This window comes from Ranitomeya imitator, chromosome 6, assembly GCF_032444005.1.
Source record: "Ranitomeya imitator isolate aRanImi1 chromosome 6, aRanImi1.pri, whole genome shotgun sequence".
NCBI lineage: Eukaryota > Metazoa > Chordata > Amphibia > Anura > Dendrobatidae > Ranitomeya > Ranitomeya imitator.
This window is the reverse complement of record NC_091287.1, coordinates 540981380-541007988: the sequence shown is the minus strand read 5'-3', so window position 1 is coordinate 541007988 and position 26609 is coordinate 540981380. Positions and strand designations below refer to the sequence as shown.

Sequence of the window (26609 nt, the reverse complement as noted above, 5' to 3'; positions counted from 1 at the left end):
GGACACATACGGCAGCAGAGGCTCAGTATTGGGGTATCAGGGGCAGTAATAGGGACACATACGGCAGCAGCGGCTCAGTATTGGGGTATCAGCAGGATGAGGAGTTTGTGCAGGTTATGAATAGATGGTGATGGCTGGAATATGAGAAGTGAAATGTGTCTTTGTTGTATTCTCTGCAGACGAGTCCTGGCTGGAGAAGTTGTCATGTCGGTCTGGGCCAGATGGAAAAGACGGGAAAAATGAACGATTCCATCAGAGAACGTCAGCGGTAAGACATTATCTGTAACTGCAGTGATCTGTTATATGCTCTGTAGGGCTGGTATCTACCACTGACCATATGGCGGTAATATTATAATTATTTATTATTATAGCGCCATTTATTCCATGGCGCTTTACATGTAAGGAGGGGTATACATAATGAAAACAAGTACAATAATCTTAAACAATACAAGTCATAACTGGTACAGGAGGAGAGAGGACCCTGCCCGCGAGGGCTCACAATCTACAAGGGATGGCTGAGGATACAGTAGGTGAGGGTAGAGCTGGTCGTGCAGCGGTTTGGTCGATCGGTGGTAGCTGCAGGTTGTAGGCTTGTCTGATAATATCCATGTTGGTCGTTATATATATAATCTTCAGTAACAGCGCGGTCATCTGCTGAGGTTCTCCTCCACTATTAGGGCGCGTCACCCAGTTGTAATCAAGGTTACCTGGTTGGGGGCCACTCAGAAGCTTCGCCCCCCTTCCTTGAGCCAAAACCCCAGCTACGCCTCTGGTGTAATTCAAAACTACAGATCGTCCCGTATAACAATAAGCTCTGCGTCCATGGAAAAATTAAAAAAGTCCTGGAGAAAAGAAAGCTGGAAAAAAAAAATTTGGGCGGTGGAAAGGGTCAATATAGGTTAATATATACAGAGCACCCCCTAAAAAAAGGCCAGTAAGCCTGTGTGATATCGCTGGATGTAAACCCGGCTTTATGGGTCACTATGGATTCTTCTGAATCACAATGTGCCACGACTATGAGTCCCGTCCTCCAGCGGGGTTGTACATCAGTTTATTGCAGGAGGATCGGTCTCTCACAATATGGCGTCGCTCATTATCGCAGACACTGGTATCTACCATTATTATTGATATATTTCCCCTCTAGTGCTCGCCAGTAACTCCACCTACCAGTCCGCTTTATCCAATCAGCGATCGCCTTAGATCCTCAGCCCGCGTTGTTAAAGGAAAAAGATTCGCTGTGATTGGTGGAGAGTTTGTATTCCGCTCTCCCATTGGCTGAGTGTTAGGGACGCGTAGATGTCGCGCTCGCAGCTTCCGGGAGTCTTGTTGTCGTCTCCCCGTTATGTCCCGCGGTACGAGAGGATGGCGGGGAGCCCGGGGGCTGCTCGTGGAGGCGCACTAGCAGGCAAGTACCGGTGTATATCTGTGAATACTTAATGGGACGGAGACCGGGGGCAGAGTGCACGTGCTGGCGGCTGTACAGGTCCATTAATCCGTCATTACCGGACTGCAGGCACCGTTCACACGTGGTTTAGTTACAGCTCAGTGGACGGAGCCGTGCAGCTGAGTTCCGCTCCCATTCCAGCTCCTGTAAAGTCTCTCACCGTTTTGTGTATGGAGCTCCTGTGCACATCTATGTATCGCCATGGTAACAGCGCTGTGCAGATGCTTGCGTTCCTGCGCTCTTCTTGCGATAAGTGTGACATTCGGGATCAGACTACACAGGGATTGTTTGCAGTCTGTTACCACAGCAACACAGGTTTTCATAGGTGCTGTGTACACAAAACGGCTGGGGATTTTCTTTTTCTTAAGTTACGGGACGTTGCAATTTAGGAACCTGTAATCTATAGCCAGACGCCGGCCGATACATTGCAGGAAACTGTCAGCACAGGTGTGGCGGCTTCTCTCGGAGCAGCTGAGCCTATGTTCTACCACTGGGATGTGTCCCCCGTCACTGGCGGCCGATTAAAATAATACCCTGTTATGTGTGGTCAAGGGTTAATGAAGTCGCCCTAATGTGACGGCAGGAGCGGCGTAGCTTCAGTGCGGCTGTGGTGGATGATGTTACTACTCACTGCCGACCAGGTTTGCAACAGTCTGGAGCGCAGGAAATTGTTCAGAACTGAGACTGCTGTATATACATCACATGGGAGACACTGAGACTGCTGTATATACATCACATGGGAGACACAGACTGCTGCATATACATCACATGGGAGACACAGACTGCTGTATATACATCACATGGGAGACACAGACTGCTGTATATACATCACATGGGAGACACAGACTGCTGTATATACATCACATGGGAGACAGACTGCTGTATATACATCACATGGGAGACACAGACTGCTGTATATACATCACATGGGAGACACAGACTGCTGTATATACATCACATGGGAGACACAGACTGCTGTATATACATCACATGGGAGACACAGACTGCTGTATATACATCACATGGGAGACACAGACTGCTGTATATACATCACATGGGAGACACAGACTGCTGTATATACATCACATGGGAGACACAGACTGCTGTATATACATCACATGGGAGACACAGACTGCTGTATATACATCACATGGGAGACACAGACTGCTGTATATACATCACATGGGAGACACAGACTGCTGTATATACATCACATGGGAGACACAGACTGCTGTATATACATCACATGGGAGACACAGACTGCTGTATATACATCACATGGGAGACACAGACTGCTGTATATACATCACATGGGAGACACAGACTGCTGTATATACATCACATGGGAGACACAGACTGCTGTATATACATCACATGGGAGACACAGACTGCTGTATATACATCACATGGGAGACACAGACTGCTGTATATACATCACATGGGAGACACAGACTGCTGTATATACATCACATGGGAGACACAGACTGCTGTATATACATCACATGGGAGACACAGACTGCTGTATATACATCACATGGGAGACACAGACTGCTGTATATACATCACATGGGAGACACAGACTGCTGTATATACATCACATGGGAGACACAGACTGCTGTATATACATCACATGGGAGACACAGACTGCTGTATATACATCACATGGGAGACACAGACTGCTGTATATACATCACATGGGAGACACAGACTGCTGTATATACATCACATGGGAGACACAGACTGCTGTATATACATCACATGGGAGACACAGACTGCTGTATATACATCACATGGGAGACACAGACTGCTGTATATACATCACATGGGAGACACAGACTGCTGTATATACATCACATGGGAGACACAGACTGCTGTATATACATCACATGGGAGACACAGACTGCTGTATATACATCACATGGGAGACACAGACTGCTGTATATACATCACATGGGAGACACAGACTGCTGTATATACATCACATGGGAGACACAGACTGCTGTATATACATCACATGGGAGACACAGACTGCTGTATATACATCACATGGGAGACACAGACTGCTGTATATACATCACATGGGAGACACAGACTGCTGTATATACATCACATGGGAGACACAGACTGCTGTATATACATCACATGGGAGACACAGACTGCTGTATATACATCACATGGGAGACACAGACTGCTGTATATACATCACATGGGAGACACAGACTGCTGTATATACATCACATGGGAGACACAGACTGCTGTATATACATCACATGGGAGACACAGACTGCTGTATATACATCACATGGGAGACACAGACTGCTGTATATACATCACATGGGAGACACAGACTGCTGTATATACATCACATGGGAGACACAGACTGCTGTATATACATCACATGGGAGACACAGACTGCTGTATATACATCACATGGGAGACACAGACTGCTGTATATACATCACATGGGAGACACAGACTGCTGTATATACATCACATGGGAGACACAGACTGCTGTATATACATCACATGGGAGACACAGACTGCTGTATATACATCACATGGGAGACACAGACTGCTGTATATACATCACATGGGAGACACAGACTGCTGTATATACATCACATGGGAGACACAGACTGCTGTATATACATCACATGGGAGACACAGACTGCTGTATATACATCATCATATGGGATATACTGAGGCTGCTGTATATACATCACATGAGACACTGAGACTGCTGTGTATACATCACATGGACGACACTGAGGCTGCTGTGTATACATCACATGGAATATACTGAGGCTGCTGTACATACATCACATGGAATATACTGAGGCTGCTGTACATACATCACATGGAATATACTGAGGCTGCTGTACATACATCACATGGAATATACTGAGGCTGCTGTACATACATCACATGGAATATACTGAGGCTGCTGTACATACATCACATGGAATATACTGAGGCTGCTGTACATACATCACATGGAATATACTGAGGCTGCTGTACATACATCACATGGAATATACTGAGGCTGCTGTACATACATCACATGGAATATACTGAGGCTGCTGTACATACATCACATGGAATATACTGAGGCTGCTGTACATACATCACATGGAATATACTGAGGCTGCTGTACATACATCACATGGAATATACTGAGGCTGCTGTACATACATCACATGGAATATACTGAGGCTGCTGTACATACATCACATGGAATATACTGAGGCTGCTGTACATACATCACATGGAATATACTGAGGCTGCTGTACATACATCACATGGAATATACTGAGGCTGCTGTACATACATCACATGGAATATACTGAGGCTGCTGTACATACATCACATGGAATATACTGAGGCTGCTGTACATACATCACATGGAATATACTGAGGCTGCTGTACATACATCACGTGGAATATACTGAGGCTGCTGTATATACATCACATGGGTGACACAGACTACTGTATATACATCACATGGGATCCACTGAGGCTGCTGTATATACATCACATGGGAGACACTGAGACTGCTGTATATACATCCCATGGGATATACTGAGGTGTCATGATTCCAATGGCAGGGAATCACAAAAGGACAAGCACCAACGAGCTCTAGGGTGATGGAACCTGAGCTGACCGCGACCCTAAACCTGAACACACAAATAACAATAGCCGGGGAACGTGCCTACGTTGGTCCTAGACGTCTCGCACCAGCCGAAGATCTAACTTCCCCTATTAGAAGAAACACAGACCTCTCTTGCCTCCAGAGAAATACCCCACAGAAATAGCAGCCCCCCACATATAATGACGGTGAAATGAGAGGAAGGCACATACACAGTATGAAAACAGAATCAGCAAAATGAGGCCCGCTAAAACTAGATAGCAGAGGATACAAAAGTAAACTGCGCGGTCAGCAAAAAACCCTTCAAAAAAACCATCCTGTAATTACTTGAACTCATGTTCCAACTCATGGAACATGAGGAGCAATTACAGCCCACCAGAGCAACCAGCAGCAAAGAAACAATTATATGCAAGCTGGACTAGACAAAAATAAAGCAAAACGTGGAACAAGAAAATCAAAAACTTAGCTTGTCCTGAAGATTACTGAAGCCAGAAGCTGAGGTAACAAAACACTCTGATAACCTTGATAGCCGGCGGGGAAATGACAAGAAAGCCCGGTTAAATAGGAAACTCCCAAATGCTAATAGAACAGGTGGACACCAGAGACAGCAGAACACAAATCACCCAGTACCATCAGTAACCACCAGAGGGAGCCCAAAAACAGAACTCACAACACTGAGGCTGCTGTATATACATAACATGGGATATACGAGGCTGCTGTATATACATCACATGGGCGACACTGACACTGCTGTATAAATCACATGGGCGACGCTGAGACAGCTGTGTATACATCACATGGGAGATACTGAGACTGCTGTATATACATCATATGGGATATACTGAAGCTGATGTCTATAAATCGCATGGGATATATAGAGGCTGCTGTATATACATCACATGGGAGACAGACTACTATATATACATCGAATGGGAGACATCGAGACTGCTGTATATTAATCACATGGGCGACACTGAGGCTGTTGTATATACATCACATGGGCGAAACTGAGACTGCTGTATATACATCACATGGGTGACACAGACTACTGTATATACATCACATGGGAGACACTGAGACTGCTGTATATACATCATATGGGATATACTTTCGACTGATGTATATACAGCACATGGGATATACTGAGGCTGCTGTATATACAGCACATGGGATATACTGCGGCTGCTGTATATACAGCACATGGGATATACTGAGGCTGCTGTATATACATCACATGGGATACACTGAGACTGCTGTATATACATCACATGGGTGACAGACTACTGTATATACATCACATGGGATACACTGAGACTGCTGTATATACATCACATGGGTGACACAGACTACTGTATATACATCACATGGGATACACTGAGACTGCTGTATATACATCACATGGGTGACACAGACTACTGTATATACATCACATGGGAGACACTGAGACTGCTGTATATACATCATATGGGATATACTTTCGACTGATGTATATACAGCACATGGGATATACTGAGGCTGATGTATATACAGCACATGGGATATACTGAGGCTGCTGTATATACAGCACATGGGATATACTGAGGCTGCTGTATATACAGCACATGGGATATACGAGGCTGCTGTATATATATCACATGGGCGACACTGACACTGCTGTATATAAATCACATGGGCGACGCTGAGACTGCTGTATATACATCACATGGGATACACTGAGACTGTTGTGTATACATCACATGGGATACACTGAGACTGCTGTACATACATCATATGGGATATACTTTCGGCTGATGTATATACATCGCATGGGATATACTGAGGCTGCTGTATATACAGCACATGGGATACACTGAGGCTGCTGTATATACATCGCATGGGCGACACTGACACTGCTGTATATACATCACATGGGATACACTGAGACTGCTGTATATACATCACATGGGCGACGCTGAGACTGCTGTATATACATCACATGGGATACACTGAGACTGCTGTATATACATCACATGGGATACACTGAGACTGCTGTATATACGTCACATGGGATACACTGAGACTGCTGTATATACATCACATGGGATACACTGAGACTGCTGTATATACATCACATGGGATACACTGAGACTGCTGTATATACATCACATGGGATACACTGAGACTGCTGTATATACATCACATGGGATACACTGAGACTGCTGTATATACATCACATGGGATACACTGAGACTGCTGTATATACATCACATGGGATACACTGAGACTGCTGTATATACATCACATGGGATACACTGAGACTGCTGTATATACATCACATGGGATACACTGAGACTGCTGTATATACATCACATGGGATACACTGAGACTGCTGTATATACATCACATGGGATACACTGAGACTGCTGTATATACATCGCATGGGATATACTTTCGGCTGCTGTATATACATCGCATGGGATATACTGAGGCTGCTGTATATACATCGCATGGGATATACTGAGGCTGCTGTATATACATCGCATGGGATATACTGAGGCTGCTGTATAGATCACATGGGATATACTGAGTCTGCAGTATATGCGTAACATGGGAGACATTTTGACTTCGGTACATAAATCACAAAGAATAGAATCCTAGAGTGTTACAGTTGGAAGGGACCTACATTGTCGTGTCCAAACCCCTGCTCCATGCAGGACTCACTAAACCATCTCAAGACAGATGTCTCTTCAGCCTTTGTTTGAAGATTTCCATTGAAGGAGAACTCACCACCTCTCATGGTCGCCTGTTCCACTCATTGATCACCCTCACTGTTAAAAAGTTTTTTCCCAATATCTAATGTCTCCTCCCTTTGTTTGATTCCATTGCTTCTTTTAGCAAAGTAGACACTCCAGCTCCAGCAAGATGGATAAAAAGTTGCAAATTTTATTAATCCAAAGTGGCAATAAAAGCAGAAAAATTTGTTACAAAAAGTGGACCATACAGGTGATTGTAAGAATACAGCTACGCGTTTCGACCTATAGCGGTCTTACTCATGCCCCTTTTGTTTCCATGTGCAAATGAGAATAATGATGATCCCTCTACAATGTCACAGCCCTTCAGATATTTGTAGACAGCTATTAAAGGGACACTGTCACCCCCTCCAGCCGTTATAAATTAAAAGAGCCACCTTGTGCAGCAGTAATGCTGCATTCTAACAAGGTGGCTCTTTTAGTTTTTGCTTCTGTTATTCCCTCAATAAAGCGTTTTATAATTTTCCCCAAATACCTATCTTTAGCCATGGAGGCAGGTCTGAAGCCTCCTCTGTGAAGCGCCCAACTGCCGTCACTCATCTCTTCTGGGGTGCTGGTCGCCGCCCCCTGCGCGCTGTTTTCTTCTGAAATCCGGCGCCTGCGCTGTGCGTGCCTGCCTGGGGCAGGCGCATTAAGAATTGGCAGTCATAGCTCAGATGCCGGGTTCCTGACTGCGCCTGTGCAAGCAGTGCGGCCACCCTGTTACTGAATCCCCGCCCCGCACTGTGTTATGCATTATGCACAGTGCGGGGCTGGGATTCCTGGGCTTGCGCACTGCTCTTGTCAGACGCTCCCCCAGGTTCCCCGCCTTCCAGCGTCGGTCTGTGCAGGAATCTGCCCAGGAATCCCAGCCCCGCACTGTGCATAATGCATAACACAGTGCGGGGTGGGGATTCAGTAACAGGGTGGCCGCACTGCCCGCACAGGCGCCGTCAGGAACCTGGCATCTGAGCTATGACGGCCAATTCTCACTGCGCCTGCCCCAGGCAGGCACGCACAGCGCAGGCGCTGGATTTCAGAAGAAAACAGCGCGCAGGGGGCGGCGACCAGCACCCCAGAAGAGATGAGTGACGGCAGTTGGGCGCTTCACAGAGGAGGCTTCAGACCTGCCTCCCTGGCTAAAGATAGGTATTTGGGGAAAATTATAAAACGCTTTATTGAGGGAATAACAGAAGTAAAAACTAAAAGAGCCACCTTGTTAGAATGCAGCATTACTGCTGCGCAAGGTGGCTCTTTTAATTTATAACGGCTGGAGAGGAGTGACAGTGGCCCTTTAAGTCTCCTCTTAGCCTTCCATTTGCAAGCTAAACATTCCCAGATCTTTTAACCGTTCCTCGTAGGACATACTCTGCAGTTCGCTTACCATCCTCATAGCTCTTCTCTGAATTTGCTCCAGTTTTTCAATGTCTTTTTTAAAATGTGGTGCCCAGAACTGGACACAGTATTCCAGAGGAGGCCTGACCAAGGAGGAGTAGAGGTGGATAATTACTCCACGTGATCTAGACTCTATGCTTCTCGTAATACATCCCAGAACTGTGTTTGCCTTTGTTGCTGCTGCATCACACTGTTGACTCCTGTGCAGTCTGTGGTCTATTAGTATGACCAAGTCTTTTCACACATGCTGTTGCTTAGTTCTATTCCTCCCATTCTGAGTAGATATCATTTTCGTTTTTTCTTGCCTAGATGTAGAATCTTGCTTTTCTCCCTGCTAAATCCCATTCTATTAGTCACTTCCCATTGTTCAAGCTTTTCTAGATCCTTCTGAACCCTTTCTCTGTCTTCTCTACTGTTAGCTATCACTCCTAGCTTTGCATCATCTGCAAATTTGATCAATTTACCTTCAGTTCACTTATCTAGATCATTTATAAAACTGTTGAACAACACTGGAGCCAGGAGAGAGCCTTGTGGTGCCCCACTTGAAATACTCTTCCAATTGGATGTGCAACCATTTATTGCAACTCTTCTGTATAATCACTGAGCCAGATATGAATCCACCTAACCGTAGCCTTGTCAATCCCATACTCGGTCTTTTTTTTTCAATAAGGATTGTGTGAAATACTTTATCAAATGCTTTGCTGAAGTTGAGATATACTATATCTACAGCATTTCCCTGATCCACCCAGTCAGTGATTTCATCATAGAAGTAAATTAGATCAGTCTGGCATGACTTGTTTGTTACAACCCCATGCTGGCTCTGATTAATTACTGTATTATTATCCCAAGTACTCACATACATGCTGTTTAATAATTTGTTCAAAGATCTTTCTTGCTATAGAAGTCAGGATCACTGGCCTGTAATTTCCTGGGTCCATCTTTCCTTTTTTGAAGATAAGGACAAAATTTGCCCTTCTCCAATCTTCTGGGATTTCTCCTGTATTGCAAAATTTTTCAAAGATTCTGGCTAGTGGTTCTGCAATTTCCTTTTTCAGAACCCGAATATGTAATACACTGAGACTGCTGTATATACTTGACATAGGAGGCACCGAGACTGTATACACGTCACATAGAGCAGGGGTCCCCAACTCCAGTCCTCAAGGCCCACCAACAGGTCATGTTTTCAGGATTTCCTTAGTATTGCCCAGGTGATAATTGCATTACCTGTGCAAAACAAAGAAAAACCTGAAAACATGATCTGTTGGTGGGCCTTGAGGACTGGAGTTGGGGAACACTGACATAGAGAACACCGAGACTGCTGTGTATACATCACACGGGGGACACCGAGACTGCTGTGTATACATGACATAGGAGGCACCAAGACTGTGTACACATTACATTGGGGACACTGAGACTGCTGTGCATACGTCACAGCGGGGACACAGAGACTGCTGTGTGTATGTCACATGGGGGACACAGACTGCTGTGTATATGTCACATGGGGGACACAGACTGCTGTGTATATGTCACATGGGGGACACAGACTGCTGTGTATATGTCACATGGGGGACACAGACTGCTGTGTATATGTCACATGAGGGACACAGACTGCTGTGTATATGTCACATGGGGGACACAGACTGCTGTGTATATGTCACATGGGGGACACAGACTGCTGTGTATATGTCACATGGGGGACACAGACTGCTGTGTATATGTCACATGGGGGACACAGACTGCTGTGTATATGTCACATGGGGGACACAGACTGCTGTGTATATGTCACATGGGGGACACAGACTGCTGTGTATATGTCACATGGGGGACACAGAGACTGCTGTGTATATGTCACATGGGGGACACAGAGACTGCTGTGTATATGTCACATGGGGGACACAGAGACTGCTGTGTATATGTCACATGGGGGACACAGACTGCTGTGTATATGTCACATGGGGGACACAGACTGCTGTGTATATGTCACATGGGGGACACAGAGACTGCTGTGTATATGTCACATGGGGGACACAGAGACTGCTGTGTATATGTCACATGAGGGACACAGACTGCTGTGCATATGTCACATGGGGGACACAGAGACTGCTGTGTATATGTCACATGGGGGACACAGAGACTGCTGTGTATATGTCACATGGGGGACACAGAGACTGCTGTGCATATGTCACATGAGGGACACAGACTGCTGTGCATATGTCACATGGGGGACACAGAGACTGCTGTGTATATGTCACATGGGGGACACAGAGACTGCTGTGTATATGTCACATGGGGGACACAGAGACTGCTGTGTATATGTCACATGGGGGACACAGAGGCTGCTGTGTATATGTCACATGGGGGACACAGACTGCTGTGTATATGTCACATGAGGAACACAGAGACTGCTGTGTATATGTCACATGGGGGACACAGACTGCTGTGTATATGTCACATGAGGAACACAGAGACTGCTGTGTATATGTCACATGGGGGACACAGACTGCTGTGTATATGTCACATGAGGAACACAGAGGCTGCTGTGTGAGACTGCTGTGTATATGTCACATGGGGGACGCTGGGACTACTGTATATATGTTACATGGGGGCACAGAGACCGCTGCGTATATGTCACATAGGCAGGAGAGCAGATCTTGCCAACTTTGCCCACAAAGAACTTCCTCTCACTGTCAGCATTGGGGCTAATCAAATGTTGCGCTCAGTACGACCAATCCGCGCCGGCGTCGCTGTCCTCCGCCTCCAGACACAGTGGAGAGAAAGTCCGGACTGCAGCTGATCTCCGACTTCCGCTTCATGTTCAGTCAGACAGAAGGCGGGGCCTGTGACGCCAGCGCTGATTGGTCACCGGGGTCACATGTCATACAACCGTCTGAGAGTTCCGGGACCACGAGTGCTGACACCGTGGGAACAGCAGCGACACGGGAGGCGAGTGTAGGGGGTTTATTCTATCGGGGCCAAACGTGGGGAATGAGTAGGGGTTGTCCAAGTAGTGGACAACCCCTTTAAGGCAAAGTGGAATGAAAAATTACATTTTTCACACTAAAATATTGATTTGCCCCTAATTTATTATATTATAGGGAGGTGCGAGTGCTGAAATAGTTTGTGTGTTCCCTAAAGTGCCAGATCAGCAGCCTCCCCCCGGAAAGTGACCCCATGTGATCCTCGATGAATGAATCTAGGGGGCACTGACTATATTCCGACCCACAGATATTTATCCATTGATCCTTAGCAACGGATCTCTTAAAAACTGACAGCTGGAACTTATGTTTTTTGTTGGTTTTTTTTTTTTCTTTTGGCCACCCGAGCTGTATCAGGTTGTTTTTTTTTTTTTTTTGCAGGATAAATGTAACATAGTAACATAGTTAGTGAGGCCGAAAAAAGACATTTGTCCATCCAGTTCAGCCTATATTCCATCATAATAAATCCCCAGATCTACGTCCTTCTACAGAACCTAATAATTGTATGATACAATATTGTTCTGCTCCAGGAAGACATCCAGGATAAATGTGAAGTTTATATTGGTGCCATTTTGGAGAACATAATAGTCGTCATTCAGATTTTTCAGACGCAGAATGAACAAATCCCAACAATTCAGGACTAGATTTCATGTATTTATTTTGTTATTTTTTAATGTATTTTTTTAAATTTATTTATGATGTTCACCGTGCAGTAAAAGGGATGACAAGTTCATTTTTCGGGTCCGTGCAAGATGCCAGATTTCTGTGTGTTTTTTCTTCTTTATATATATTTTTTTTTTGTTCACTGAAAACAATAATTTGTTTATTTTCACGGACATAAGTTTTTATTTTTGCTCTGATAGAGCCATATGAAAGCCTGTGTTTTTTTTTTTTTTCCCAGTAGATGACTTCTTTTAGTGATTTATTTAATTTATTTTTGATTACTTTTTTTATTTTATATTTTGGATATTAATACGATGAAAAGCGACATTAATTGGGAGTTTATTTTTCTTTTTTTTTTATGTTAGTTTCGATACTATTATCTGTATTCTTTTTTATTTTTATATAAATACGCTACACTAGAGGCAGTGTAGACGTCACAAGCTCCTGAACTGAGTGATTGGCTGCAGCGTTGATGTGCCCTGCTGTCACTATGTCACAGGGACAGATAGCAGAGATCGGTGTGCGATGATGATGATGGTGAGCAGTGCCGGATATATGGATCTATATGGTGCTGTGCTGTTGACACTCATCCTCTCTAATTCTACATTTTGGCCTCTCCGTTGGATCGGGGGCCGCCCGTGGCCAGTCTGGGCCCCAGGGAGTATCCCATTTCCTGTCTGCTGTAGTTCACCACCAATGAGGCTGCAGTGAGCCTGTGCGGCCACTAGATGGGGCCGGAGGAATATACATTGTGCTGTTCCTCTGGTGCTGCAGCTCATCCCATACAAGGAGATCGCCTCTTCTCCTTCACTTCCTTTGCTTCCTTTACCTTCCTTCCTTCCTTTTTTTTTTTTTTTTTGTTTTACTGCACAAAAGATAAAAAAAATCAATGTTGGGTCAATTCCATTGTGTGGAATGCAGAAAAAATTAATTAGTTTTTTATTAAACTCCCCACCATAAAGAAATGTGTTCCAATGCACTACTGGTGAGTGACCACTAGATGGGGCTGCAGGACTGCACATACGGCAGTCAGCAGGGCACAGTTCAGCTTATGAGTGGTCTAGTCGCTGTTCCCCCTGCCCTTATTATGTCGCCCCCAATGTAGAGGCATCAGGGCTCCGTCTGTTCATCATAAACCTCACATTGATTATTAGTACGATGGTTGGAAGCAGGGCTGATCATTCATTGCTTTATTATATGTTCTGTTCATTACGGCATTTGGTCACTTTTTGCAGGAAAACTTGTGGATGTAGTTTAAAGGGGCTATCCGGGACTCTTGTGCTGATGGTAGTGCGCTGGCTGCAACTCCGCTCCGTTCATTGTCTTATGCACTGACAGAGAAATCCAAGAGCAGCACTCCGCTGATTCCAGCAAAAATAGTGAATGACTGAAGCAGAGGGTCACCGGCGACCGCGGCTGTGTTCAGAGCCCAATTCTCAGAATCGCTGGGGGTCCCAGCTGTCAATTAGTTATCCCCTGATCTATGGATACAGGATCATTTATTACCTTGGTACAAACACTTTAGTGTTTATTATATCAAACAATTACATAATGCAACTCTGGGACTATGGCAGCAACTGACGCTATTAGCATATATTACATTACTGATCCTGAGTTACATCCTGTATTATACCCCAGAGCTGCACTCACTATTCTGCTGGTGCAGTCACTGTGTACATACATTACATTACTGATCCTGAGTTACATCCTGTATTATACCCCAGAGCTGCACTCACTATTCTGCTGGTGCAGTCACTGTGTACATACATTACATTACTGATCCTGAATTACACCCTGTATTATACTCCAGAGCTGCACTCACTATTCTGCTGGTGCAGTCACTGTGTACATACATTACATTACTGATCCTGAGTTATATCCTATATTATACTCCAGAGCTGCACTCACTATTCTGCTGGTGCAGTCACTGTGTACATACATTACTGATCCTGAGTTACATCCTGTATTATACTCCAGAGCTGCACTCACTATTCTGCTGGTGCAGTCACTGTGTACATACATTACTGATCCTGAGTTACATCCTGTATTATACCCCAGAGCTGCACTCACTATTCTGCTGGTGCAGTCACTGTGTACATACATCACATTACTGATCCTGAGTTACATCCTGTATTATACCCCAGAGCTGCACTCACTATTCTGCTGGTGCAGTCACTGTGTACATACATTACATTACTGATCCTGAGTTATATCCTATATTATACTCCAGAGCTGCACTCACTATTCTGCTGGTGCAGTCACTGTCTACATACATTACATTACTGATCCTGAGTTACCTCCTGTATTATACCCCAGAGCTGCACTCACTATTCTGCTGGTGCAGTCACTGTGTACATTAATTACATTACTGATCCTGAGTTACATCCTGTATTATACTCCAGAGCTGCACTCACTATTCTGCTGGTGCAGTCACTGTGTACATACATTACATTACTGATCCTGAGTTACATCCTGTATTATACTCCAGAGCTGCACTCACTATTCTGCTGGTGCAGTCACTGTGTACATACATTACATTACTGATCCTGAGTTACATCCTGTATTATACCCCAGAGCTGCACTCACTATTCTGCTGGTGCAGTCACTGTGTACATACATTACATTACTGATCCTGAGTTACATCCTATATTATACTCCAGAGCTGCACTCACTATTCTGCTGGTGCAGACACTGTGTACATACATTACATTACTGATCCTGAGTTACATCCTGTATTATACCCCAGAGCTGCACTCACTATTCTGCTGGTGCAGTCACTGTGTACATACATTACATTACTGATCCTGAGTTACCTCCTGTATTATACTCCAGAGCTGCACTCACTATTCTGCTGGTGCAGTCACTGTGTACATACATTGCATTACTGATCCTGAGTTACATCCTGTATTATACCCCAGAGCTGCACTCATTATTCTGCTGGTGCAGTCACTGTGTACATACATTACATTACTGATCCTGAGTTACATCCTGTAGATCTTTTATTATAAAAATGAAAAACATAACAAAAATATTAGCCAGAAAATAAACAGTATACTGAACACTGGTCCAGCCGCTCATTCTCTCCTCTCGCACATATTATACAGTATATACAGAACAATAACTACTTTGACTCTGGTCCGGTCACCAAACAAAATAATAATAACAAATAAAATAAACAATGGCAAACACAAACTATATACATGAATTTTTTTTTTTTTTAATAAAATAACTACAGATATATACAATACTAAGCTATCCTTCATTCCCAACCCCCCGCACTGACCTGAGAGCTGGTCCTGCGTCTCATGCCTCAGTCCATGTCCAACGTCCATAGGCCAGATCAGGCAGTGCCAGTTTTCCCCCAAACAACCCAGTGTCCCATAGTCCCACAAGATAATCCCACCTCCCCCCTTTTCCCACCACCCAACCTAACACCTACACCCAATTCTATATCCCTATATACATTATATACATTATATACAGCAGCACACACCACAATAATTACAAATCACGAAGCCCAAGCGCCTGCAGCCCTACATCACTGTATAATGATCAAAGAAAACAAAAATCTACAGTGTCAGCAGCAGCCCACCACCAGGAAAGGAGATGACCAGACTAGGGCACACTAAAAGAAAAGCCCCTCCAGAGGAGAGCGGCCCTCCGTGCGCCTAGTCTCCCATACTCCAGAGAGCGCACCTTCACCAGGTCACCAAGTATGGTCCTAAACACATCTTCCACTGGGAGGATTTTTCGTTGCGTCGATACTAAGCACCGTGCGTTCCACGTGTGATACCTAACCACTGCGCTAACTAGAAATAAGGTGCAGCGGTCCCGACCACCAAGGTCTCCGAATGCTCCATAGGCCCATTCCGCATAGGAGAGACCGGCCAGCCGAGACCAGCCAATGAAGGCGCCCACCCTGTTGTACACCTCTGTGTTGAAGGGACAATGAAGCAGGAAGTGGTCCATGCTTTCCAGCAAGGTACCACAATGCTCCCGAGGACAATTCCTGTCCTCAGAGCTCCTACACTTCAGATTGTCCCTCACACACAGTTTCCCATGGAAGCAGCGCCAAGCCAAGTCCCAAAACTTCGAGGGGATCCTGATAGAATTCACATAGAATGCCCCGTATTCACATGTAAAGCGCCATGGAATAAATGGCGCTATAAAAATGTATAATAATAATAATAATAATAGAATTCAAAAGATGCAGACCCACCCCAAGATCCCGACTTGGGCAGTCCCTGAGCGCCAGAGGCCTCTGGAAATGGGTCAACAGAACCCTATTGTCAAGGAGTTTCCTTGGCAGAGTCCTGATCTCCCACATTCCCAGACCCCACCGACGAATTACCTTCAGAACCAAGGTAGCGTAGGCCGGAAGATGTCCATGCGGTGTGCGAAGATCCTTCACTTGCCCTCCTGTCTCCCATTCCTGGAAGAAGGGCTGAAACCATACCCTACAGGAGAATACCCACGGAGGAGCCCTCTCTTTCCAGAGGTTTGCGATATTGATCTTAATGAAGGTATCCACAAGGAATACCACAGGGTTGACCATACCCAACCCTCCTAGTCTCCTCGTACTGTAAGTAACCTCCCTCTTGACCAGGTTCAGTCTATTCCCCCATAACAGTTGGAAGAACAAACTGTAGACCCGAGTCCAGAGAGATTCCGGCAAGATGCATACACTGCCCAGATAAATCAGTAAAGGGAGCAGGTAAGTTTTGATCAGGTTTACCCTTTCCCTTAGGGTCAAAGACCAACCCTTCCATTGGTTCACCTTCTGAGTGGCGATCTCTAGCCTGCTGTCCCAATTTTGTTTGGGGTAATCCCCCTGGCCAAATTCGATGCCAAGGACTTTTGCAGAGACTTTGGGTCCTGGAAGGGTGTCCGGGAGATCAAAACCAGGATCTCCTCCTCCCAGCCAGAGACTCTCACACTTATCACACAGTGACATCATCGGCATACGCCACCACCCTCAGAGTGGCTTCCGGTGTTGCCCGGTCCATCCCGATCCCAGCCAACGGTCCACGCTCCACCCTCCTAAGAAGGGGGTCAATCGCAAACACGTACAGCAGCGGGCTCAAGGGACAACCCTGGCGAACACCGGACCCAACATCAAAAGAGCTGCCAATCCAACCATTCACAAGTGGGAAACTCTCTGCCCCACTGTACAAGGTCTTAAGCCAATCAACAAACCCCCCTGGCAGGCCATATCTCAGAAGGACGGACCAGAGGTACTCATGATTAACCCGATCAAACGCTTTTGCCTGGTCCAGTGACAGCATGTACCCCTTCCAGTGACCTGCCCTACCGTGCTCCACTGCCTCTCGGACACTGAGCACAGCACTAAATGTGCTGCGGCCTGGAAGAGGGCAATGCTGGGCCCCCGAAAGGAGTCGGGGTGCAAATTTCACCAGCCGATTAAACAGCACCTTTGCCAGAACCTTCCTGTCTGCATTGAGAAGCGCTATGGGACGCCAGTTCTCAATGCAAGACGGGTCCTTACCCTTTGACAAGATGATCAGAGCAGACCTCCTCATTGACTTCGGCAGAGTGCCCGAGGAAAGACACTCATTGAATACCTCAGTCAAGAGGGGAACCAAAACGTCCTTAAAGGTCTTATAGAATTCAGATGTTAAGCCATCTGGACCAGGCAATTTTTTTTTTGGGGGGGCAAGCCCTTCAATCGCCAACTGAACTTCCTCTTCCCTGATCATTTCTGTCAAAACGTCAAGAGAGGTGTCTACCCCTGGTTCGGGGACAGCTTCAGCCAGGAAAGCCGACATCTCATCCCAATCAAGATCCCTCTTCCCCAAGAGGTGTGAGTAGAAGGATCTGACAACCTCCAGGATCCCTGATCTGGATCGCCTCAGGGACCCCGTAGTGTCGACCAGTCCTGTAACCACTTTACTATTCACTGACATCCTGCAGTTTCTGTAAGGGTTGGGCGAGCGGTACTTCCCGTAATCCCTCTCAAAAACCAAAGATGCGTGTCTATCGTACTGACACCTCATAAGCAAAGATTTCACTCTAGAGATCTCCTCGCGGCTACCTCCAGTTGAGACAAGATGCTTGAGTTTCCTCCTCAGACCCTGATACAGACGGTACCTGCTCAGACTCCTGAGGCTCGAGAGCTGGCGGAAGAATCTCGCCACCCTTTCCTTAAACATCTCCCACCACTCTGACTTACTACTACAAAGATCCAGTAATGGTACCTGGCCCTGAAGAAATTCCTCAAAAGACTGTCTTATCTCCTCTTCTTCCAAGAGAGACGAATTGAGCCTCCAAAAGCCTCTTCCCATCCGGAGGGTCTCTGTAACATTCAGAGAAAACAAAATTAAACAGTGGTCGGAGAACTCCACCTCAACAACAGACACTGCTGAAGAGACAGCTTCCTCCTTTAAATAAAACCTATCTATTCTGGACCTACAGTTACCTCTATGATAGGTGAACCCCTCGTGGCGTGGGGTGTGCCGAATGTGGACATCCACCAGGCGAGCCTCACTAGCTATACTATTAAGGGCGACGCTATCATAAGTCAGCTTGTCTCTGGAACCTCCTCTATCTCGGGGCCTCGTGACAGCATTGAAGTCCCCTCCAAAGACAACCTGCCGACTTGTAAAAAGGTAGGGCTTGATCCTCATAAAGAGACACTTCCGGTGCCACTTAGATTGGGGACCATGAATGTTGATGAGCCGGAGCTCTTGTCCCTTCATGAGGACATCTAAGATCAGGCACCTCCCCATTTCTAACTCAATAAACCGTCGGCATTCCACCGGTGCGGTAAAAAGGACCGCCAGTCCGCTATACGGCTCGGCCGCAAGAGACCAATAGGAGGGCCCGAGTCTCCACTCCCTCTTAGCTTTAAACACATCTGCCATGTTTGGCAGCCTGGTCTCTTGCCAAAAGAAAATGTCAGCTTCAACCCGGCTAAGAAAATCAAAGGCCGCAAATCTAGCTGTACTTGACTTTATGCTGGCGACATTAATGGACGCCAGCGTCAACGGAGTGGGTACCGCCATCACTGGTGATTAAGTTAGATAGCTTTCTTTTTCCCACTCCCCTTATCCTCTGCCTCAGAGGAGGAATCCTTCCCCCTCTTTAATGACAATGAGGTATCCATTCCCACGTGTTTTTTATTTTTTTCGTCCTCGTCTCCGGACTCTGGGCCAGTCCCTCCCTCCAAGGATCTTACATTCCCAGAAGGAGGAGACTCGGCGTCCCCTGTGAGCCCCACCGAAGCCAGAACCTCACCCTCAGCTTCCTCCTCAGAGGAAGAGATGTTTTCAAGGGCTTGGAACCGGTTAGAAAGACCAACCAGAGGGGAGTCGGTTTTTCCTTCCTTAGGTACCTTGGTCAGAGCGGGAGAAGATTTTTTTTATCTCCCTTCTTTCTCTTCTTTTTGGTGCCGAGCTTACGCTTGTCCTCTAGCCACTGCCTATTATCCTCATCCATACTTTCATAATGGGAGGATTCTGAGGCAGTGGCACTTTCCTCCCTGTGGATCCTCCTGACCTCCTCATCCAACTCATCATCCCTTGGGGCCTCAGCAGCAAGACTGGCATCCAGGACAGGGGCCATCCCAGTAACACGAGGCTCGCCCAGCTCCCTATCCTGTCTGCGTTTGTCTAGACGCCTTAGCTGTGCAGGCGTCTTTTTATTGCTTTTCTTCCTTGGCCCCTCAGCTCCCTCACCCCTACTAGTCCCTTCCCCAGCAGAATCAGCCTCACGGCTTTCTCCCACCGGGGTCACGACTGCATTAGCGAAGGAGCGAGGACAACGGCTGAATGGGTGACCTAACTCACCACACAGGTGACACCTAATCTCCACACAAGATGCAGCAAGATCGCCGATATCCCCACACAATGCACACTTCTGCACAGTGCAGTTTGCGCTGAAGTGTGTGGGGTCGCCGCACTTGTGACAGAGCTTCGGTTGCCCCTGGTAGAAGACCAGGATACGATCCCTACCCAGGAAGGCAGATGATGGTATGTGGGCAACCGTACCACCTGAACGCTTAAGTTTTACCATAAACGTCCAGGCCCCTGACCAGATACCAAACTCGTCACGGTTTTTCTTTGGCATTTCTACCACCTCTCCATACCGGCCAAGCCACGTCATAATAATAAATAATAATCTTTATTTTTATATAGCGCTAACATATTCCGCAGCGCTTTACAGTTTTGCACACATTATCATCACTGTCCCCGATTGGGCTCACAATCTAGAATTCCTATCAGTATGTCTTTGGAATGTGGGAGGAAACCGGAGTGCCCGGAGGAAACCCACGCAAACACGGAGAGAACATACAAACTCTTTGCAGATGTTGTCCTGGGTGGGAATAGAACCCAGGACCCCAGCGCTGCAAGGCTGTAGTGCTAACCACTGCGCCACCGTGCTGCCCTGATGTCATAACAAGAAAGTGACTCGTTACAAGTCATCACGGTCACTTTCTTGACTTGGTTTTGGCGAGACACCACCTGAACGGCAAAGTCTCGCCAGCCGGGCTAATTTTTTGTCAACTCATAGTTCGACCAGAAGAGCTCAAGCCCCTCCGGCCGAACAATGCTGACATCAAAAATAGGTGTGGAATAGGGATGTATCAAGGCGTAGATGTCAATCGCACTGAAGCCCATCCTCAGCAGGAGCTCCACAACTTTAGACCTTGGAGGACATGCATCACTGCCCCTCCACTGAAGACGGACCACATTCCTACGCACACTACCCGGCCCAGCTGTTGGGAGGGACCACACTGTATCCCCCCATTTTGCTCTCAAAAGGCCCCAAGACCATGTCTCTCTATCCAGAAGGATAGATCAACCTCTCGACCCTCTACTATTAGTGATCTCTCCCCCCTCTTTAGAGCCTCCAGGAGACTCCATTGCAACATGCCGTCCCCAGAGCCCGGAGACGAGGAGGATGCCCTATTTCCCCTGGAGGTGACAGCGGCATAACTCCTGACAGGCGCTGCCACCACCGGGGGGGGGCAGCCGGACCAGTGACCACATCCACACCATCAGCATCACCATTACCCACCTCCATAACCCCCTCACCCTCTACCAAACCAGCAACCACACCACTAGACAAAGAGTTTTCTGCATCCATACCCACCACCACATTCACTCCTGCTGGACCAGTGACAACAGGGGGTGACACTTTGGCCTCCGCATCATCAGGCACAAGGGTCTGAGTCTCCTCCACAGAACTGGAGGTGACCTCACCCCTGGTTTTTTGTGTGCCCTCCGCATCATTAGTTGATATATTCCGCTGCTTCATGGTTGCTACCAGGCGTCGTTGATCTTTAGCTGCTGTGGGGCACGGCTGATCCTTAGCATCAGGATCTTGTTGACCACCGGCACCAACACAAAATAGGACTTTGGGAAGACCGGAACTCCCAGCCTCGGTAACCCCCTCCACTGCCGCCGCCCCTCAACTAAGTGATCAGCGGCAACAGTATTCAGGGGCACCGAGGCTACCGGAGCTGCCCCCGACACCGGGCCGCTCCCCCCTCCCACTGAGGAGCGGACCACAGTATCGTGGCCTGATCGTATGCCTGCCGCCGGGCCGCCCTCACTGTCCAGCCTTTCGGCTGATGCACCTGCTGCTACGTCCCCGCTACTACAAGCAGAGACGGAGCTCTGCGCCTCATTACCGTGCTCTGTAATCTCCCCGCACCTTTGCATCGGATCCACAGCAGAACCCGGGCTGGGCTGGGCAACGGGGCTTATACAGCGAGCTGACCCTGCAGCCGACTCAGGGGGTACAGTGAGGGGGGCATATACATAGCTTGCCGCTTCCTGCAGCTTTGGCTTGGTGGTTTTCTTTGCCTTTTTCTTCTGGCCCCCAGGTGCCTCCTCTGGTAAATCATCACCAAGATGGAAGTTCTGAAGGCACACTGGGGACTCCAGCAGCTTGATCTCTGCCATTAGCGCCCCTCCCTGTCCGATGTCACTGTCCTCCCCAGAGCCAGCAGAACTGCGACGAGATGTCACCGTCGCCTGTCCAGCAGGGAGCTCGCTGCACGTGGCCTGTGAGTGACTAAGAGGGCTGCCAGGTGGAGCTTTCTGCTGGTCATCCTCATCATCATCATCATCATCATCATCATCCACCTGGCTCTCAGGCTGCAGCCCCATTTGCCTTTGCTCTCTGTTATCAGCCATTTCTCTTAATCGGTCTTCATTTATAAGCTTTTCTTTAAATGGTCCACTTTTTTCTCGAATAAATGCTTTTCTTACCTCCAGGTCATTAATTTCAAGCTTCAGAATCTTTACCTCCGCCTGGAATTGCGTCTTCCTGGGTCTGGAGGCGCCTGCAGCTTTAGCGCTTGTGCAGCGCAGCTCCTCCCGGAGCCTTCTCAGGGTCTTACTAGCCTGTTCATACTCACGGAGGTGGCTCATGACCCGGGAGGCATAGGTGGACACAGACTCCCGGGGTCTCTGCAGCGCCCAACCCTCCTCAGTGAGGTCGGCCTCACCTCCGTGAGCACTCAGCTTTCCTCCGGAAGGGCCGCCATCTTGCACGCTAGCAGGCTTCTCCTCCATGGAAGCCTTGCGGCTTCTCTTGGTCTCTGCAGACCTGGGGGGAGTAGGAGCCACATTGCTGCGACTCCTGGTGGAGCGTCTCACCCCCGAATCCTCTGATGTGCAGGCTGGTTGCTGGTTCCTTCTGCCCCCCGCCAGCCTGGTCCGGGAAGCAGAAGCCTGGGACTTGGCTTCTTCACTCATCCCAGGAAACCCACTCCCTCCCTGGGTAAGAGAGAGAGTAGGTCCCCGGGTGGAGAGGTGGTGGTTCTCTGGAGCTCAGGAGCACACAGCAGGTTCAGCAGCGACCGCACCCACAATCAGCACAATGAGCAGCAGCTGAGCAGAGCTGCACCCACTATCCTGCTGGTGCAGTCACTGTGTACAGACATTACATTATTGACCCTGAGTTACATCCTGTATTATACTCCAGAGCTGCACTCACTATTCTGCTGGTGCAGTCACTGTGTACACACATTATATTACTGACCCTGAGTTACATCCTGTATTATACCCCAGAGCTGCACTCACTACTCTGCTGGTGCAGTCACTGTATACATACATTACATTACTGATCCTGAGTTACATCCTGTATTATACCCCAGAGCTGCGCTCACTATTCTGCTGGTGCAGTCACTGAGTACATACATTACATTACTGATCCTGAGTTACATCCTGTATTATACTCCTGAGCTGCGCTCACTATTCTGCTGGTGCAGTCACTGTGTACATACATTACATTACTGATCCTGAGTTACATCCTGTATTATACTCCAGAGCTGCACTCACTATTCTGCTGGTGCAGTCACTGTGTACATACATTACATTACTGATCCTGAGTTACATCCTGTATTATTCTCCAGAGCTGCACTCACTATTCTGCTGGTGCAGTCACTGGGTACATACATGACATTACTGATCCTGAGTTACATCCTGTATTCTACTCCAGAGCTGCACTCACTATTCTGCTGGTGCAGTCACTGAGTACATACATTCCATTACTGATCCTGAGTTACATCCTGTATTCTACTCCAGAGCTGCACTCACTATTCTGCTGGTGCAGTCACTGAGTACATACATTCCATTACTGATCCTGAGTTACATCCTGTATTATACTCCAGAGCTGCACTCACTATTCTCCATTTTTTGAGGTGCATGTGCTTTCTCCTAGAGAATGTTCCGGTGTGCTGTATATATACTGTGTATACCGTCCTGTTGGGGGCGTCCCTTATTTCCGCCGTTGTCCCCCTGCTGTGGTTCTCGCTGTGACGGGTCCCTGGATGTGATGTGTGTGCCTCGGTAATCACTTTGCTCTCCGCCTCGGTGTCGCACTGTATTGATATCTCGTTCCTCTGAAATCCGGTTAGCTCTGAAAATAGAAGATGAAATTCCAGTTCAATTTGCCGTCAATATCATTCAGATGAAGAATCTCCGCTCCGCCGCTGGTAATTTATTCTCTATTACACCGTCCTGGGTCTGAAATGCTTTCTGTAAACTACCCGCAAGCTCGCGGGCTCAGCAGGAATATTGCTGCCGTTTCCATCGTATGCTGCAGGACGATTAATAAAGTTTTTTGCTACCGGTTTTGAAGAAGCCGATTGTTTGTGAAGAGACATTTATTCATTGTGGTGAAATTTAAAGGATATTTCAGGGAAGCAAATAGATGGCAGATCCAGGTGCAGTTCGGCTACGTTTAACCCCTCTGCAGCATTTTGCGCACATTTTCTAGGATTTTGGCGCTACGCAGTAAGCTCAATGTGTCATAGATGTATGTTACAGAGATGGTGAGGGCGCTACGTGCACCATCTGCGGCACGTTCCCATAGTGTCAGCCGACACTACCACATCACTTGGGATCTAAGAAGACTGGATGTCTCACTCGTTGGTGATCTCTGCTGTAAGGATTGGGATCAGAGAAATCAAATCCTTCAGGTGGTGGAATATTTTCTGGTCCAACCCTTAGGCTATGTGCACACGTCAGGATTTTTAGCGGTTTTTTTTGCTGAATTTCGCCATAAAACCGCTAAAAAAAACTCTAACATTATGCATCCTATCATTTAGAATGCATTCCGCATTTTTTGTGCAGATGTTAGCGTTTTTTTCCGCAAAAAAAACGCATACCGCAAAAAATCCGGACATGCTCTATCTTTTTGCGGGTTTTTTTCGGATTTCCTATCAAAAAGGACATTCTGGAAAATAAAAAAAAATCCGCAAAAAACGCGCAAATTCCGCGAGAAATCCGCGCGAAAAAAGCACGCGGATTTCTGGCAGAATTCTCAGGATTATGTCAGGAAAAAATCCTGACGTGTGCACATAGCCTTAATCTGTATTGGCTGCCTTTTCATCTTACTCCTTTCCCTTAGCGGCAGCAGAATGCCTTCATGTCCCACCCCTTTTACCATAGGAGCAGCCGAATGCCTTCTTGTCTTTCCCCTATCCCGTTGCTGTGGTAGAATGCCTTCTCGTCTGACCCTCTTCTCGTATCAGTCGCGGAATGCCTTCTCGTCTGTCCCTCTTCTCGTATCAGTCGCGGAATGCCTTCTCGTCTGTCCCTCTTCTCGTATCAGTCGCGGAATGACTCCTCGCCCAATCCCTTTACTATATCAGTGGCAGAATGCCTTCTCCTCTGTCCCTCTTCTTGTATTGGTGGCAGAATGCCTTCTCGTCTATCCCTCTTCCCCTATCGGTGGCAGAATGCCTTCTCGTCTGTCCCTCTTCCCGTATCGGTGGTGGAATGCCTTCTCGTCTGACCACCTTCACATATCAGTGGCAGAATGCCTTCTCGTCTGTCCCTCTTCCTGTATCGGTGGCAGAATTCCTTCTCGTCTGTCCCTCTTCCCGTATCGGTGGTGGAATGCCTTCTCGTCTGTCCCCCTTCACGTATCGGTGGCAGAATGCCTTCTCGTCTGTCCCTCTTCCCGTATCGGTGGTGGAATGCCTTCTCGTCTGACCACCTTCACATATCAGTGGCAGAATGCCTTCTCGTCTGTCCCTCTTCCTGTATCGGTGGCAGAATGCCTTCTCGTCTGTCCCCCTTCACGTATCGGTGGCAGAATGCTTTCTCTTCTGACCCTTCTCATGTATCAGTGATAAAATGCTGTCTCATCTGACCCTCTTCATGTATCAGTGACACAATGCCTTCTCGTTTGACCCTCTTCCTGTATCGGTGGCAGAATGCCTTCCCGTCTGTCCCCCTTCA

General features: G+C 47.1%; 1 protein-coding gene across 1 annotated transcript in view; it reads left to right on the top strand.

Annotated features, from left to right (window-relative positions):
• The first annotated feature begins 1292 nt into the window (after nt 1–1292).
• ZFAT (zinc finger and AT-hook domain containing) overlaps nt 1293–26609 on the top strand; it is a 206373-nt gene continuing 181056 nt past the window's right edge. Inside the window, exon 1 of the mRNA XM_069731946.1 lies at nt 1293–1405. The gene's annotated coding sequence lies outside the window, so the exon portion shown is untranslated. The remainder of the gene's footprint in view (nt 1406–26609) is intronic.